The 17,980-nt window shown below is 44.0% G+C and overlaps 1 protein-coding gene across 1 annotated transcript in view; it reads right to left on the bottom strand.

The window, feature by feature from the left end:
• Positions 1-17,980, bottom strand: part of LOC311442141 (uncharacterized protein) — a 105,408-nt gene that overhangs the window by 49,503 nt on the left and 37,925 nt on the right. The window lies entirely within an intron of this gene.

The following is a 17,980-nucleotide window of genomic DNA, read 5'->3' as shown; positions in this document are numbered from 1 at the left end:
ATCCCAGCCCCACACACTTCTTGTACTTTCCTCCTCCCTGAATTAAAGCAGTTCAATTCCTTGCTCACTTGTCGCCTCCTAAGTATGCAAAGAAATAAGCACCCGTGCACTGGCTGTGCATTGCAGCAGAGGGCAAGCTCCCGTAACCCACAGGGAGCAGTTTACAGCGAATTGCTTGGCTATAATTAACAACAGCAGCAAGGCCTCAGAAGCTGTAATGATTTTTATTGTCTTATCAATCACGATGGGCTAGCGTGTTGTTTATATTCCTCATTAATAATGTCACGCCTATAGTGATGGATTGTGCCAGTCTGTGCTCGTACATTCGCAGGGACCATTCGTGCAGAAGGCTCCCCTTAACTGCACCTTTTATCTGCTAATTAGGGTCAGCTCTCCGGGGCACTCGCTCTCAGCTGCAGCCCTGGTGGAGAAAGACAGCGGGCAGGGAGCCACCTCACCTCACCTCCATCCCAGGACGAGGGGCATTTCCAGCACGGGGCATTTCCACCTGCCCCAAACGTGGTCCTGCCATGGGCCCTGTCCTGCAGCACTGCCACCTGCCTGCCATGCCTCCTGCCCACCAGCTCTCCAAGGGAAGTGGCTGCAGCAGCGCTGGGGGACACAACACCCCCCGGCTGATTACACAGGGATATTTGCATGGGCTGGGTTGTCTTCACGCTTCTGGCAAAAGATCCATGAGACCATGCTAAAGCAATAAATGTTTTCAATTATCTGCTTAAGGCAACAGCAGGAGTACTGTATCGACTAATATTAAACAGAGGCGTAAATGATCTGCTTTGCTGGAACTGAAGCTCTGTACCTAGTTCCCTTCATCCCACCTAGGAAATGAAAACAATATTACTTGTCTTTCTCCCACCCTTCCTCCACCTTGTCCACTGATGAGGAGTTTTCCTGGCAGGGACACGGTGCCAGCTCAGCACAAAGCACACCAGCAGGTCATGATCTTTGCTGCTGCAGCAGCAATGACCAGTGATGAGCAGCGAGGAGCAGCGATAAGCAGCGAGGAGCAGTGGTGAGCAGCAGCGCAGCCCCTGCTCCAATGCAAACCGTGGCTGTGCAGCATCCATGTGCCCCAGCCAATGCCACAGAGCAGCCTTGCACACCCTTCCCTGGTACTAGCTCTGGGGAAACTTCCCCAAAGCTGTTTTTTGGAGTAAAGCATATAGTCAGTCTGATTACATTTAATTGCAAATAACTAAGCACTTAAAAGGAGTTGTTGGTCATCCTTTTGATAGCATTAAATTGCAAGATAAACAAGCTATATGTTGTATTAGGCAACGCAACAAGACTGACATTTAGTCAAGAGATGTTATTCGTCTGTTTGTTACCCTATTGTCTACAAATCGTTCGTTTCACTTAGATGAGAAGCTGCAGCTGAATTCCCTAAATCATTAGAGAAAAAATATGAAAAAAGCATCACGTCTTCATTAGTTCCTAAATGTCTTTTTATGGAAGAATACCAGATTTCCGTCTTTACCTCCTAGGAGATGGAAGTTGTGCCCCAACCAGATCAGCACAGACATGACAGCAGGCCCATGCCAAACCACTGCCCTCTGCCAAGATAAGCACTTGGGGGATACTCTCCAAGGTCAACATTTGAAGAATAAATGGGAAATTTTGTCTTCTGACTCGTTTTTGCCAAACCGGCTGACATTTTTCAAATCAACCACAGCTTACTTGTAAAGGACCGCTCTCATCCGCTTTAGGTTTCCTCCAGACTGTTCGACTCAGCAAGACTTCCACTCTGATTAGTTTGCTGTCCACCCATAAGCTAGGTTAAGGTTTTAGAAATATTTATTTATTCGAAGAGGATATATTACCTCCACAGGAAAATGAGGCTGGGCGTTATCATCTGCAGCAATATTTTGAATTAGCTTTTACTCTGTTGCTTCCACTACCTCCCACCTTCAATCAAAACTGATGGGAATAAAAGTTTTTTTTTCTGTTTCGCTGGGTAATTTCTTCATACTCCTCTTTTTGCCTTTTCAATACTATGCACTGCATGACAATGAAACCTGGAAAAGTGCCATCTCTACATGAAAACACTAGAGCAGGGCCTTCCTAGTTTGTTTTAAATGAAAACAGAGCTTCTAGGTTGGCAAACAACAAAACTGTGTGAATATTCCCGGTTATCTGCACAGACATAAGGAAGTAAGCATGTAAAATAGTTTCTTCCTACTTCTGGGTGACTTCCAGACAAGGCACACGGCTTGCTTCACCAGCTTGCCCCTGCCTGTGGTAACATGCAGCTGCTGAAAGCAGTGGCTGAACATGACCTTGACTTAGCAGGAGTTTTTATTTTCACTTGTATTCTTTCAATAAAGAAATGCTACAATGGGAAAGAAAAAGAGAACAGAGAAATGGGTATGAAAAATGAGCTCTGCAGTTATCCCTTATTTCTAAATCCAGACAAGCAAGCTTTCAAGGAGACACACATTGCCAAATTTTGTACTATTTATAATATTTACCACATAAACAGCCCTTTAATATACTTCAGAATCTCCTCATTTATCTTCGAGTGAGAAGTGAAGCGCCAAAGTGGCACGTCTGCAGAAAACTACAGCCAGACAAATCTCCCCCCTTGCTGAAGCATGCCGGCCGGCCGGCACCTGCCCTATCCCTGATCTCCACCTGGCCCTGAGCCTTCAGGAGCCCATCAGAGCCACGAGCAGGCCTATGGCCGTGGTGCAGGAGGAGCAGCACACACACCACACCTCAGTGCATGCACGGCCTGCGGCGGGGGGAGCCCAACGTCCTGTCACACCAGGCCCTCGCATCCTGGCCTCCATGCTGCCCAAGCACCAGGCCGCGCCTCCGCCATGCACCACGCGCCATGATGCAGCCAGGGGCTGTCAGTCTTGTTGTGGCTCCCTGATCGTTACACGTTCTCCAACAGAGGAGAGCTTCACAGAGGTCGACTGCTAGCCTGAGTACAGAAATGCACTTTTCAGCTTTCAGATCTTCAGACCTCCAGCAAACCTCAGCAGAGGCTTCAAATCCCAACAGCCTTTCAGGACTGAGCTCTCAGTTTATCAATAAATTTGCCTGAAAATGCTAGCTGAAAATCAGAATAGGCAATGAGTTTTTGACAGGAGATATTACACGTAACAGATTTGTTTATTTAGACATGGAAATCATACTCCTGTTTTTGTTGGCAGTAAAGCAGAATGACCTCTTTTATTTAAAGTACAGACTTCGGAGTTTATTCATAGTGACTATAAAAGAAAATCTTTCAGAGAGATGGGCAAAAATAGTAATCATTTCACAATATGCAAAACTGCATGATCGCTATTGTATGGACATCTCCATGGAAAGATCTGGAAGGAATTAACTGCTACGTGTTTGTAGTTCTAAAAGCTGAAAGTGATGCTTAGCAAAACTCATTGGGAAGGTTTTACAAAGCAGATGGATTTACATTTGAAGTAATATTTCAATCTGTAAATAGAAGCACCATTAACTAGCTGTACTTCAGGATGTGAAGACCTGCTTATGGCTGTATTTAGACTATGAAAATAGAACAGTTTGATTTAAAAGAAAAAAATAACCAATTATAAAATTCATCAGATGAAAATATATCATTAAGTGTAAGTAAATTTTAAAACGGAAGCATAATCAGTAAGTTAGAAAGGAATAACTAATTTAAATCTTCATTTCACCTAAACTCACTTAAAACCAAGATTGAAGAGCAAGATAATTCCTAAAAATGCATCTTACTGGTGTGTCAGCAAAACAGGATATTGGAATTTAATATGAGTAATGGAAGTCAGTTTTAATGACCTCACAGACCTATTTTTCATCCCAATTCTTACCATCAGTGATGAAGCTTAAGTTTTTAAGAGTCTCTTTGTTACTTCTGCAGCCCTGTAGGGCACCCCAGCCCCACGCTTGCTGTCCTGATGCTGCTGCCAGAGCCTCCCTGGCGCCCACTGCCGCTTGTGACTGTGTTCGCGGCTGGACCCACCCGCTCCTCATCACACCCACTGGTGTTCAACAGTGCCCGAAAGCTCATGTGAGCAGCCTGACACTTGCACCATTTCTATGACCTCTCCATCATCGCTGTGATGTCTGCACACAGAAAGCAGCTGGTGGAGGCATCTGTTTGCAAATTAAAGAGCTGCTCCTGTCCAAACCCCAGTGCCAGACTTTTGGTCGAATCAACAGGCTAGATAAAATACTAATTGTCATCACACTGGTCTCTGCACCAAGCCTGGACTAACTTATCTGGACTACAAAAGTGTGGGAACTGAATTAGCGATTTTGCTGGCCACGAGTCCTTGCACATCCCCTGTAACACTTGATCAAGCAGTAATATGAGATTACAAGTAAGAGTCAGAGAGTGCTATGAGAGACAGCTCCATGAGTAACATTTAACATCCCTCCATGTTTGTTGATGTGGTAACTCCACACAGCTTGCCAGAGAAGCTGGAAAGGAAGCATCCGCCTCGGGTAATGTCAGGAGCAGAAATGCTGAGAACATATGGTTCTCGAAAACTGCTCGGAAAAATCTCTGCCAGTACAAGCGCTTGTATATCATACCAATGAAAAATGTTTTATTTCCTTTTTTTTTTTTTTTTTTTAATATCACTTACTAGTATCAGCCTCAAGGTAGCAGCAAGCTGTGCAGTCTGGACCCTCTGGCATCACCACTTTGACATGTTTTGAAAGACCTGTTATTCTTTTGAACATCAGTTAGATAAAGAAACAGGATGTTTGTCAGTCAGGCAACACAAACATTTTAACTTTGCTCATGCCAGCCTGTGTTCTTTGTTGACAATTTTGACAAGCCAAGCTGACCTGAAGGTACAATGCCTGAAGGAATAGAAGGAATATGGCTTGGGCATCCTGTGAAATGTAGCTGATGTGTCATACGCACTCCATGATGGGGGTCTGTGCAGCTTGTCATATGATTTGGAATGACTGGAAATGTCAACTCAAACCATGGGAGAGCAGATGCAACCTTTGTTTTAATGTTCTGCACCTTTACATTCAGGTATCTTGGTGGCTTTTCCTTTCTCCACAAACAGCCATCAAAGTGCTCTCCTTGCCACGCCTGCTATGCAAATAAAAATCAACAATTTTGTGCAAAGTACTTCATGAATTGAAACAACTGAAAAACAGGCAAAGAAGCCAATGTCAAATATTTGCATTGGGAAAGTATATATTTTTTAAAAATCCCAATAATGAGATTACTGCTGATGCTATGGTTTTATTATGCTGGCCTGCACTGTCCCCTGGTCCTTGGCTTGCTCTTTGTATCCATTTGTTGCTTCTCGTTAGACAGTGCAGTGCTTTGGGCATTTGATATATTTTGTTTCTTTGCTTCTGCAGCATCTGCACAAGTGGTTTAATGGTCTGTCACTAAAGCAACATAACACTGAATCAGACGAAGAAAAAGGGATGGAGATTATTGTTCTCTTCCACACAAATCATGCACCATTCATTAGGTCTGTATCAATAAAATTAAAGAGCATTAGAGGCACTTTAAAGAAGGTAAGAACATAAGTCAACTTCTGATGGAAAGTAAAAGAAATACCCTTTTATTCCTGAAAATACAGCCTAACACATTGCTTGCTAAATTGCTGCATTCAGGCATGCTTCTTGAAGTAAACATGTATATGTGGGCATCCTACAAATGCTAGGGAAGATCTTTAGTGACAAATTCTGTCTGTCACTTCAAAGGATTCAGCTTCACCTCTAACAGTTACCACAAGAAATTCCTAATTATAAATCATATTTGATTAGTTATAGGCTAAGGCAGTAACAATTTATCATAACAAAGCTGGGATTGCACTGTTTTCTGGCCCAGAATAATTAAAATTCTCACAAAAAGTTTCACCATGCAAAACTGTCTCCTACTTTTCTGGTTGCTGTAGTCAGGGGGGTTGGGAATTCCGGTCTTTTTGTGAACTTGAAGCTGTTTCTCTGTCAGAGCTTTCATACCTTTCCCAGCTCACTCATTCTTGCTCTTTTTGCCCCATCCCCACCTCTTCAGAGCTCTACTTTTGTCGATGTCAGTGCAGGCTACCTGAGAAGGAAGCTGCTCCTCTAGGAAAAAAGGATTCCTTGACCTTGCTCAGCTGGACTAGATGATTCATCAGGGTTATCTGGGATTTAGATTTAGCAGGATGTTGTCTGCTTTATACTTCGGACCATCTTCTACAGGTATGCTGTAAGAAAACTTTGTTTTCTGTGAAACAGAAACACTCAGAGAACTGTATATGTTTCAGAGAGAATATAATTTCCTAATCGATTTTGTCGTTCAGTACTTCAAATCTGTTTGTGCAGAGACGCAATTACAACAATTCAAATTAGTCCAGCTTGAGTAAAAAGTAGTGGAACAAAAAACAAATGTGGGAAATTAAGTCTATTAAGGAAAGCAATTTTTGCCATGCTGGGAAGAACTGACCTCCACACAGAATTCAGAATGAGAAGCCGAAGTAAAACAAAGTTTCAGCCAAATTTCAAGGTTGCTAAAAAATTCTGCCAGAGAAAGTCTCAATGATCTACAACTGAAAGGAAAATAAATCCAGGACTGAAAGGAACAAACAACCCAGAGAACAGTGGGGGGGGGGAAAATGGGAAAACAGTATGGTGAACACAACAGAGAATGGAAAAACTTGCAACCGCAAACCCACACACTATTCCAAGCCCTGGAGCCTTGCTATCACCAAAGCAAAGTGCAAAGTATCGATATTTTCCCTATCAGCTCACAGAAGGATAGCTATAGGCTTCGTGTTTTACGTCTGAGATGAGAGAACTGCACAGATTGCACTGGAAATGTCCTTGCCAAAAAGCACATGGCAACACTTTCAACTAATTGTGAGCATAATTATTCACATCTCTGCAGACCTCTCCTTGGGCATCTCATGTGCTTTTCATACAAAGATTTCTCTAAGCCACGTACTCAGGCATATTTGAACCTGCTGTGAGAATCCACAGCTGCTGGCTAAGGAATATGAAATTCTTTTGGAAAAGTATTTATTTTTCTTTAAACTAAAAACACTGCAAATATTTTGACCAGATGTAAAGCTGCTTAGCTGTCTTCATAAAAGATGTTACTGCAGATGTTACCGCATTTCTCTACATGTTCTAAGCTGCTGCACAGGCACCACGCATTAATACACACACAGTGTTTGCCCCACCGACCCCAGACAGTGGTGTAGTTACAAAAACCATTCCTTTGTGAGGCCAGCAGGCCAAGCCCTGCCCTGGGTTTGAGCTAATTATGAGACAGAAGCTTATGAATTATTTAAATGACTACAAATATGTTTTCAATTAATGTTTGTATTAGTTTTTTCCTGGCACTGCAATAAAGCATGCAGCAAGGGGAGCGGGCGTTCTGCAGAGCAGTGAAGCCCCTGACAGAGGTCGGGCCCTTGGCTGCTCTGCCAGCCGCAGCATGAGGAGAGCACACCCACAAACCATCCAGCGAGAGGTTTGGCGCAGGCTCACGGAGCAAACGGATCAAATAAACGACATACAGGAGACCCTCTCAGGAAGAAGAGAAGCAGCAGACCACCTCCTGAGTCCATGCTGCAGAGCTGATCGCATTCATTCCAGAGGTGTTAGCAGTCTCGTCACATAGGAGGAAGAGCTGCACAATTACACAGAGGCAGCAAGTCCTCCCTCAAAAAGCAGATGGAGAAAGAAAATAATGCTGTCTTAGCCTCATGATTCACTTTCTGCAATCTTACTCCTTTTCCCCCAGATTGTAAAATTTAAAATTAATGCCAGACACCCTTTATCCCATTGAATTTCTGCCACTTCAAAGATTTTTTTAAAACACAAAAATGCTTTTGCCTGTATCTCTGTTTTCCTATCTGCTACGGTACATTACCCATTAAACCTGGGCCTTCCTCTGTGATAAGCTGAAAGCAAAGACCTGCTTGGAACAAGTTCTCTTGTGTTCCCAGCTCACTGTCCATATTTTGAAGAGGTTGCCTTGCGTTTCAGGGCGTCACACTGACACTGCCCTGCAACGTGCAGGGCTGACGCAGGGTGACAGCCCACCACTGATGCAAAAGGGGCCAGCACCTTGCTGGTGGGTGACCTATGCAATATTCCCTAATGTGACCTGACGATGGAAGAAAAAAAGAAAAAAAAATGACTTTGCAAATTAGTTATAAAAAACTTTCAAGACTTATGGCTTAAGAAACTCAGCCTCTCTTACTTTATCCACAAGAAGGCTGAACCCAAAATCTGCACAGAACAGTCATCTCTGAAGGTCGGTAGCTTTTAAAATCAAAGTAAAGAAGTGTAACAAGACATGTGGGACCAGAAACTGAACAAAACCAGGCTAGAAATCAATATTTGCTCTCACTCGGGAGGGGTACATACCATGGGAACAACTTGAAAGGAACACTGTTGGGTTTGATTACTTTGTATCTTTTTATCAAGTTTCTTTAAATGTCTGGCCAAAGAGAATTATATGATTGAGAAATTCAGGAGGATTTTGAAGCTTAATTTGCAAGAGGCGGAATCGAAGCTCTTAAGAAAGCTCTCCAGCCTCAACATCACCATGCTGAACTTTATAACTACAGAATAGAACATTACAGGAGCTGAGGTGACCACCAAGTACCCTGACAGCCTGGAAAAATCATGGGAATTGTCATCAGCGAGACAGACTGCCTGGTCGCTGCCACGGACAGACCCGGGGCTGAGATGAACCAGTGCAGATGGTGATTGGGGTCCTCTGCCTGCCAACACCAGTGTCTTTGTAGCACATGAAGAATCCCTTTCTTTTACCCAATTTATGCTAGATGACAATATCAGGTTTTAGCGCTGTATTTCCAATTACTAGCAATAGTTAAAGTATCATGAATTAATAAAAATAGTTGGCAGTCTTTTTCAGTATTCCATTGTCAGTCTAGTTACAGTCATGCAAATTGGGATATGAGAAAAATGGGATAGACACTGCTGAAACACTGCAATGATCACCAGATAATAGACAAGTGGACATGAGTTTCTGTATAAAATATTTAATAATTTTAAATCAGTTAAAAGCTGATGATGCATGCATGCTGCTTTGCAAAGAGAGTAAACACAAGGACTCTGCTTTGCAGACCTTGCAATTAAAGTGTCACCTAGTTTACATACCTAAAACGGGTTGCAAGCATTTAGTTTAAGGTATTGAATTCTTAATGAGCTGGATTTTTTTTCTATTGATTTATTATTCCCCAAATATACAACAGCTAACCACAACAGCAGAGCTCTAAATCTTCTGAATAGTTTGGGCAGTACCAAGTGCTCCCTTTTGTGAGTGCATCATCTGAGAAAAAGCAAGGTGGGACTGCAGAGATTACAAAATATACACAGCTCTTCCAGCAGTCCTGCTGGCCTCCCAGGAGCAGGTGGAGGGTGAGCCCAACACACACCATTCCTGGGTCAGCTTCATCCTGCTTCACCTGCATCAGATACTGAGCTTTTACAGGATTTTTACACAGAAACCTCCTCCTCTGGGATAAACATGGCCTTTCAAAGGGAGCACTCGAGTGTTCACATCATCTAGGTTATCATAAAGATGTGTTCCTCATATGAGAAGCTGGGACAATAAGCAGTAACATAATCTGTTACAAAGACATTTTCATCAGCATTAAATGTCTTCAACATAAACTACAAGAACTGTTGAAAATATTTTGGGGGCTGCACCTATGACAGCTACAATTTGTTACTGGAGAAAAAAACTCCATGCAGAATTAATTTTTCAATGTCCTATTCATCACCTCGGATACATTGTTTTGTGGATATTGATGTACTCAGAATTATAACAATTAAAGAGGTTTAGCAGAAACCCCTTCCTCTTTGTGAAATGCAGAGCCTCCAGCTTGCACAAAGAGGGGAGCTGGTGGGGCTCAGCTCAGTGCTTGTGGGAACGCCAGGTAACCCAAACCTGTCCGTCTGTTGGAGGGTTTGTGCTGGAGCCAAATCAAACTGTCAGCACCACCAAGGCTGGCCTAAAGGACGGGTTTTGCAATCACAGCAAATTCAGGTAGATAAAAGCAACTCTGGCTGCACTTTCCTGCCAAATAAAGCGCCTTCTAAGAGCAAAAATACCGCGTGGAGTTTTGAAATAAACAGCTAAAATGTTGCTAAATCATTTAAATGTGTTAACTTCCTGCAGATGAAACAACTGTGAGCACACATCCTGCTGTCCCCAGGCCAGCCCTGCTCCCAGCAGGTGAGCAGCGAGGGGCTGCACACACGGAGCCATGCTGCAGGGCCTAAAAATCAACCCATTCTTGTTTTTTTTTTTTTTTTTCTTTTTAGTATCTGGAGATTTTTATAATTCCACAGCAGTATATATATTTTTTTAAGTGCTGCAAGATAACTTTCACAAAACCGGAATTTTCAAAGCAATTTTCACACTAGTTGTCACTTTCAATCACAGGCGAGGAAATGTCTATGCTAATCCTAAATTGGATTTTGAAACTGAGTAAACTGAAATTTGACAGAAACATTAGTGTCACAATAATAGCAATAATCAAGTCAGTGGGCTGATGGGGATTGTGCATAAGTAATGAATTTAAATGTATTCATTGCAGATTCCAGAACTCGCATAATGTAATATTCTCACAGTGAAAAATTAATACCGTTGAGGACTTTGCAATATATCTCTTGCCAAAGAGGGTAAATATTATGGTGCCCCTATTAGCAACTGCACGAACTCATTACTTTCTTACTGCAAGATAATTAAGGAATAAATGCAACTAAGAGGCACATGGACCAGTACAAACCACAAGGAAATCAGCAGCTGGGGAAGGCTGGGGGGCTGACAGCACTAAAGACAGCGCCAGACCTGAGCCCCAGTAACACCAGAAATGTTTTGGGAAGCCAGGGGATGCTCCCGGTGTGCGGCACAGACAGAGTTGGAAGACAACCACAGTCTCCGCTCATTTCCAGCCCTCTTCATAGCTCCCCTGCCCTGCCACGGCCCACACACGCCGCAGCATGGGGACACAGAGTGCTCCTGGTCTGCAGAAAGCCCATGAAACAGGAAAGGAACAGACAGCCCAGGCAGATGGAAGCAGGTCAGCTTTTGGGGGGGAAATCTCAGCACACTGGCTTTTCTTTCAAGCAGCTTGTTTTTTTTCAAGGTCACCTTTGTCACATTACTTTATGGTTTGTCAACATCTCCCTGCCACCTGCCTGAGAAATTCAATTCTCCTTTCAACAGGAAGACTGGAGCCATACTGATTTTCATTATATTTTACACTGTTGTCCTACACGTGGACACCTTCACCCTTTGACGAGTACCGGTGGGTGAGACCGGGGCTGGAGCAGAGGAGATGGGGCTGCAGGACACCGCTGTGCACTTGGTCCCCCCAAGGACGTGCTCATTTCCATCCTACTCGACGTTCCCACGTTTCCAAGACACCTGCATGCAGAGGAGGGGGAACCTACGGCTCCTGGTGGGGAAAAAGGCTGTGGGTAGGAGGAAGGCAGCACTGATCCCCTCTCCCTCGGAGCCATCAGCAGGGCCAGTGGCGTTGTGCCAGGGCTGGCAGGACAAGAAGCGCCGGGTGCCTGCTGCCCATGGGTGCCACCAGGTGCTGGCTGCCACGGCTCAGCCCAGGCACTGGCAGCTGCTGCTGCACGCCAACACCAAAATCTCCTCAAACCTTATTTTATGACTAAATGCGGTCTTTTTTTCTTTTTTTTTTTTTTTCTTTAATGCAATCTTCATGGAATTATGTCGGTCTTTCTTGCTTGTTTTTACAAAACGGATAAATTAATACCCATAAAAAATATTTTAGTTTTTATTCTCAGGGTATTGTTGGCTCTCCCCTTTACTCTCTTTGTACTTTCAGTAGCACTGTAAAAGGAATGAAGAAAAATAAATGGCGTATCAGCCATTCCAAGGACAATATTTAAAGTTTTTTAAATTCTCTTTATTTAAGGGTTTATTATTGTTCATTATTTCCATGACATCAAAGTGTTTTTTCTCAAGTAAGCAGTCAGCTTTCAAAACACGGGAAATGGGAAGAAAGTCAATTTTACAGAACATAGTCGTAAATTAAATGTTACGTTTTTCCAAGTGAAAGCGTTTAAAAATGAAATGCATAGAAAAAAAACTGAGCACTTCTTAACTTAAACTAAGATGGCTTAAAACATACAAGTGAGTGATGTTCCTACTAGTAGTTAAGGATGGAGATCGTATTTGCATCTTTCTTTTTCTGTATTTTATACATTTATCAGAACGTGTGCTTAATTTCAAAATACACTGTAGGTCCAAAGTTGGAAACAAAAATATTTATTTAAGCAAACACATCCTGCCCTGTCCTGGCTTCAGCCCTCAACCCAGCCAGCCCTTGTGGCACACACCTCCACACGCCGTGAGTTTTCCCAGGAAGAAGCTATGAACAGGAACAACAATATCAATTATCAACAGTACTGTATATAAATAAATATTCTACCAGGTATCAAGTTTCAATTTCGAGCAGCTCTGTCTTCTACTATTAATCATCCAACCCCACAGCCTGGCTCTCTTACTACGTATAGCAATTTATGATAATGCAAAAGCCAATACCTGCTTTAAATGGTTCAGTGAACCATTAAAAAAATTACACCGACTTCCAGTTACCGTTTGCCTTGCTAGTTTTCAATCATAGGTAATTTTGCCTGTGTAAGATGCAATTATTTGAAAACGAAATATGAGAATGCTTGTGTCACCCAGATCTTATTCCAGAGGTACCAAATTCGCATGTTCTCCACCTGAAAATGTGCTGTCCACCAGGGAGCAAGGAGGGCTTCCAGGGGCCGGGGAGGAGCTGGTGGGCAGCCCCTGACCCTGGTAACCCACACACTGCTGCTGGCGCATCACGGCATCACGCTGAATGCTGTGGATCTGTCCACCAGGTGCCAAGAATATTCCCGGGGTGCAGGCAGACACGGTCCCCATGTGTGCACGGGGCCGGCTGCTGGCACGGGCACAGCAGCACCGAGGAGCACTGGCCGAGGAGGGGTGGCCCGACTGGGCTCGACGGCAGAGCCACAGCTCTGAGCCGGCGCCTGCTCCGTGCCAAACACAAAGCGCAACCCCGTGGCTCTTCATCAGAAATGAAAACAGTGTTTCAATCAAATAAAACGTTTCATTCCACATGAGATCACATTTTTTCTCCTTTCATTTTCGGGTCAGTTAACTGTTATCGTGCTCTCAGTATAAAAGTGTAAGGCCGTATTTAGAAAGAAAAGCACCACTTGAAAGCATCAAGTCAAGAAGTTCCCTGCTAAAAACGTCAGAACAAAGGGCTTCACGTTTCATAGAAACCTTTTTCCATCAGTCTTCTGACCAAAATTCCATTTTTCATAGATTTGTGAAGTTTCGAATAACCCTTCACCCACAGTTAGCAAAGGCTGCAGGGTGCCAGAGCACGCCGGGAAGGACAGACCCGACGGCCAGTGTGCCTGCTGAGCGGGCCTGGCACAATGGAGGCACAGAGGAAAGCAAGGAGGGGAATCACAAAAGCACAATTGCAGTGCTGTGCTGATGTGCACGTTTTCAGGGACAGTCCCTAACCCCGCTGAAGCAATGCTTGGTCTGGGATTTTCTCACTTTCCAAAGCTCCCCAAAGTTGGGTTTCTGTCTCAGATGTGGAGAAATGTCTCCCTGGTTTCCAACTATTTTCTGTAGTTCCTTACACCTACAGAAGAAAAAAAGAGGTCACCAGTCCAGTGCCTCTCACCCCCAGCTCATGTCACAAAGAGCAGGACTGAGGAACGGGCGATAGCTATGCCCAGGATCTCCTTCTCGGTGAGGAGGCCCCTCTTGTGGCCATGGGAATCTGTACCTGGGTGCGAGCCCCTTCTGGCACCATCATTAAAGCACGTCTTTTCCCACAACCTGCCCCAAACTCAGCTTGCCAGTTACTATTAGAAAACGGTATTACATTTTAAAATGCCAGAACTTCATCTGTTTTCCTCCAAGCTCAATTTCACCCATATGAATTCAGTGTCTGTGAGAATTTCATTATATAAACTGTCAAACCCAGATCCTCCCATCCCTACTGTTGCTGGGTTCAGTCCAAAATGCAATGATGTAAAAATAAAATTCCTATTGACTTCAGGGCTTTGAGGCAGACCTATCGATTTGTTATTTCTCCCTGTGTCTGTCCCGTTGACATTAAAAGAGCCAACTGTGCAGTAAAGTTTTATTTCATGTAAATAAGATTGACAGAATCTAGCTCAGTACCTTAAAGATAACACGGAGGCGTAACAGGACTCGGCTGGTTTTGCCAGAGAAGAGACGACTCCGGGGAAAATGTTTGTTCTTTGCAAACATGCCAGGGACGGGAAACAAATTCTGTGACAATATTTGCTTAGAAAGGGTAAATATAAATTGACCTTCAGGGATTTGGGCTGGGATTGGAGATTTCCCAGCACCTTGGCCAGGAAACCAGTGCAGCTCAGGGGACAAGGTGCGCCCACCCGTGCCTTACCACCCTACAGTGCAACCTGCACACCACTCCTGCTCTGTGTGAGTGCTTCTCATCCCAAAAGGCTGCTGCCTCCTCTTCTAGATGAAGAAAATGCAGCTCAGTAACACTGTGGTTATGGCTCCCCACATGGCAAGCACGTGCCCTCCTGCTTAACCTGCATCAGCACATGTGTTTTGCAGCATGTGCAGGAGGGGCTGTCCTGGAGGGCAGCTGTCCAGCCCTGTTCCACTTAGATATTAGCATACACTGTGGTTTCCTTTACATGCAGACACAGGTGTGCAATACAGAAACCTGGATTCAAATAGCCACGTTGACCTCATCCTGTTTCCTCTGCAGGCTCCAGGCTGCCACGGGGCGGGCGTTAAGCCCCTTGCACTGTCACTATGCCCAGCGCTGGTGGCAGGGAACAGCCACCCAGCAGCCCTTTTTCCGCTGCCCCCGGGGAGCCCGCAGTGAAAGCAGCATCACACCAACACTTGTACCTTTTACAGCACGCCCCTAAGTTCCTGGTTCTGGAAACAAGAAAAGGAAGAAAGGCAAGCACAAAGGAAGACGTTTGGAAAATGTTCCTGGTGGAGCCTAGCCACAGCCGTGCCGCCCCAGCCCACTGGCCATGCAGCCCCTTGGTGTGCTTGGCCCCCGCCTCACCGCCCAGCACCCTGCGGTATGGATGGCTGCAGGCGTCAGCTGCTCTCCTCAGTCCTGATTCATGTGCAGCAGATGGTGTCAATGACACCCCTTTTATTTTCTGGATGAATTCATATCACCCTGCCAAGATGCTAATTTTTGTTCCTAGTCGTTGTGCATCGTGTTACCGGCTACAAAAAATGGCTTTGCCTTCAGATGGAACAATACTGCAGTCACAGGCAGGTTCGAGTTATAACGAGTCATTAGTTAGAGCAGGTTAAAGTTAATTATGAGATTATGAGACTAACTAGCTTTATTCTGATCCTTTTGTTTTGCTTGTGGGTTTTGGTGTTTTGGGGTTTTTGTTTGTTTTTGTTTTTGTGCTTACCCCTGTTTTCATGCTGCCTGTTACGTACAGCAGCAGACCTTTCTGAAGCTTACCTGGGTATCGTTTTGTAAAGTGAATGTTTGTCACTAACTTTCTAATAATGGTGAAGAAATCTCTCTCTGCCCAGACTTGTAACACATCAAACCAACCCAGTAACAAAGGAGCAGGAAACATCTCCCCGCTCACCTGTCAGCACCCCGAAGCACAGCACGCCCCATGCAGCAGGGTGACCCAGCTCTTCTCCATGGCCCCCTGTGAACGCGCTGCTCCAGGTGGAGTTTCCCTCTTTGGCAAGAGCTTTGCACTTTTTATTCACACTACGTGCATAGATGCACTATGCACATGCATCTACACATCGACGTGCTTCTCCAGCCTACTTGTGCAGATGCTGCGGAAACACAGGGTTTCTTACTCCCAGAAGTCAAGGCTTACCAAAACTATTTGCTCCCCTTTACCCACCAGGGCAGTTAATTAGCCTAACCTGATACAACATGCTTTGGACAAATCCATAATGGTTGTTTTGTTTTGATTCTAGTCACCTCTTCCGAGTGTTATGGATTGATTTTTTCATTAATTAATTTGAAAATCTTCCTGAGAATTCGTTAGGCTTTTCAGTCAATAATACACTAGACTGCATTTCTTGCCCATTTATTTTTAGGATCTGTATTTGCATTTTGGTAGTTCTGAGACCTCCTCTGAGCTCCACAAGCTGTTAAAAATAATTGCTACTTGTTCAAAAATAGGTTTGATTAATTCTTTCTAATTCTAAGGAGAATTTCCTCAGATCCTGTGCCCTGACCTATCTAGCAGATCCAAATAAACTCTTGTCGGTTTGCTCTCTGTTCTGGCTCCTTATTCTATACTCTGGTCAAAATTAACAGAGTTATCAGGATACTTTAGACACTTTTGCTAGCAGCCACTCTATATTTTCTCTCCTATCTTCTTATTTCCAACGTATTTATAACACTACCTCCTCCTGCTTTTTATCTTGCTAAATGAAACACATTTTTTGCCTTAGGCTTTTCATTTTACCCTTATTTTCCTTCACCATAATTTCTCATCAAGTGTCTCTGTCTTCACTTTTGCACAACTTCTTCAGTTTTCAGCTCCTAAAAGAGCTCCCGGTCTTTCCAAAATGGCTCCCATGACACTGCTACCATGCCATGCTGCTGTGTGCTGAGAGGATCTCTTTCAGAACCTGCCTTTTGTTACCCCTTAGATCATCATCCCGAGGGATCCTACCTCCCAGCTCCCTGTGCCTGCTGAGGTCTGCCTCTCCAAAGTTCACCACACTTAATTCACTGCCCAGGCTTCTTTCTTTCCTACAGAAGTAGCTCCTGTCATTTCATCATCAGCCTGTCTCAGATTTCCCATCTGCCTTCAGTTCCCCATCAGTGCTTCCCTGGTAATCAGAACTACAAGGATAGACCCTCTCCTCTGTGCGTGAAACTGCCTCGTGAGTGATAAGGGTTCTTTGCTCCCGTGACCTTCTCTTTGTATCAGCAATCAGGAGGACTTGCTGCTGGGCTCAGCACTGGTGCAAAGCTGCTCACTGGCTGCGAGCAATGCACCAGGCATGCACGTCCCGTGGTGCCCATCCCTCAGCAATGATGCGGCAGCAGATTCTCTCCACCTGAGAGCCTATGCTGGCTGATGGCTTCAACCTCCACTTCTCCATCAGAGGAGAAGGAAGGCAACATCCTGCGATTAAATTATCTGGGCACGGGAGACTTGTATCTTTCAGAATCAATCCAGTGAGTGTGGAAAGGGGAAAACTAGGATAAACACATAAGGGGAAATTCTGAAAGCCCCAAAGAGTGGCAAGGTATTTATTTCCCATTAAAAATCACTGACAGATGGGTACTTAAACACCCTTCATAGTTTGGAGAATCTCCTTCAGGTTAGATGCCAGTAAATATTTCTACTCCTTCTCCCTCTGCTGGTACGTTGAGAACAACTACAATCAATAAAGATAACTTGAAGCTTTCAGGTACTAATGCTGAATTACAAGCAGTCAGTTTCTTTTCCAAGTCCTACAAATCCTCTAATACACAGAAGTTAACCTCTCAGTCTCAGGACTCTGAATGCTTTGCTGCTGTTCACCCTTCTGCACTGTTTGATTGTCTCCCTTCCCTGGATGGGCTGTCAAAGTCAGAAGTGCTTCATTTTCTGAGATAAAGAACAATATATTTGGGAGTGATGAAGAAGAAAAAGAAGAAAAAGCACCTTGCAATTAAATATTTTAATAGACATTTTGAAGATGTTTTTCAAAGGATTTAAAATTAATGTTAACAATAGTATGCATCAAAGGGCTCAGGCTGAACAATACCTATCACTTATTCTGATTAAGAATCTTAAAAATAATACCCTATAATATTTTATACCAGCATCTCTTTTTACTCTTCTAGACTAGGCAGACTTTTCTGAATAGCTGTGCAGAGCAGCTCTAAAGACTCTCTCTTCCCATATTCATACCAAGCAATCAGTTTATGATGGCTTTGGTAAAACT

The sequence above is a fragment of the Aythya ferina genome, assembly GCF_964211825.1.
Source record: "Aythya ferina genome assembly, chromosome: 10".
NCBI lineage: Eukaryota > Metazoa > Chordata > Aves > Anseriformes > Anatidae > Aythya > Aythya ferina.
Note: the sequence above shows the minus strand (reverse complement) of the source record. Positions and strands in the feature narration are given on the sequence as shown.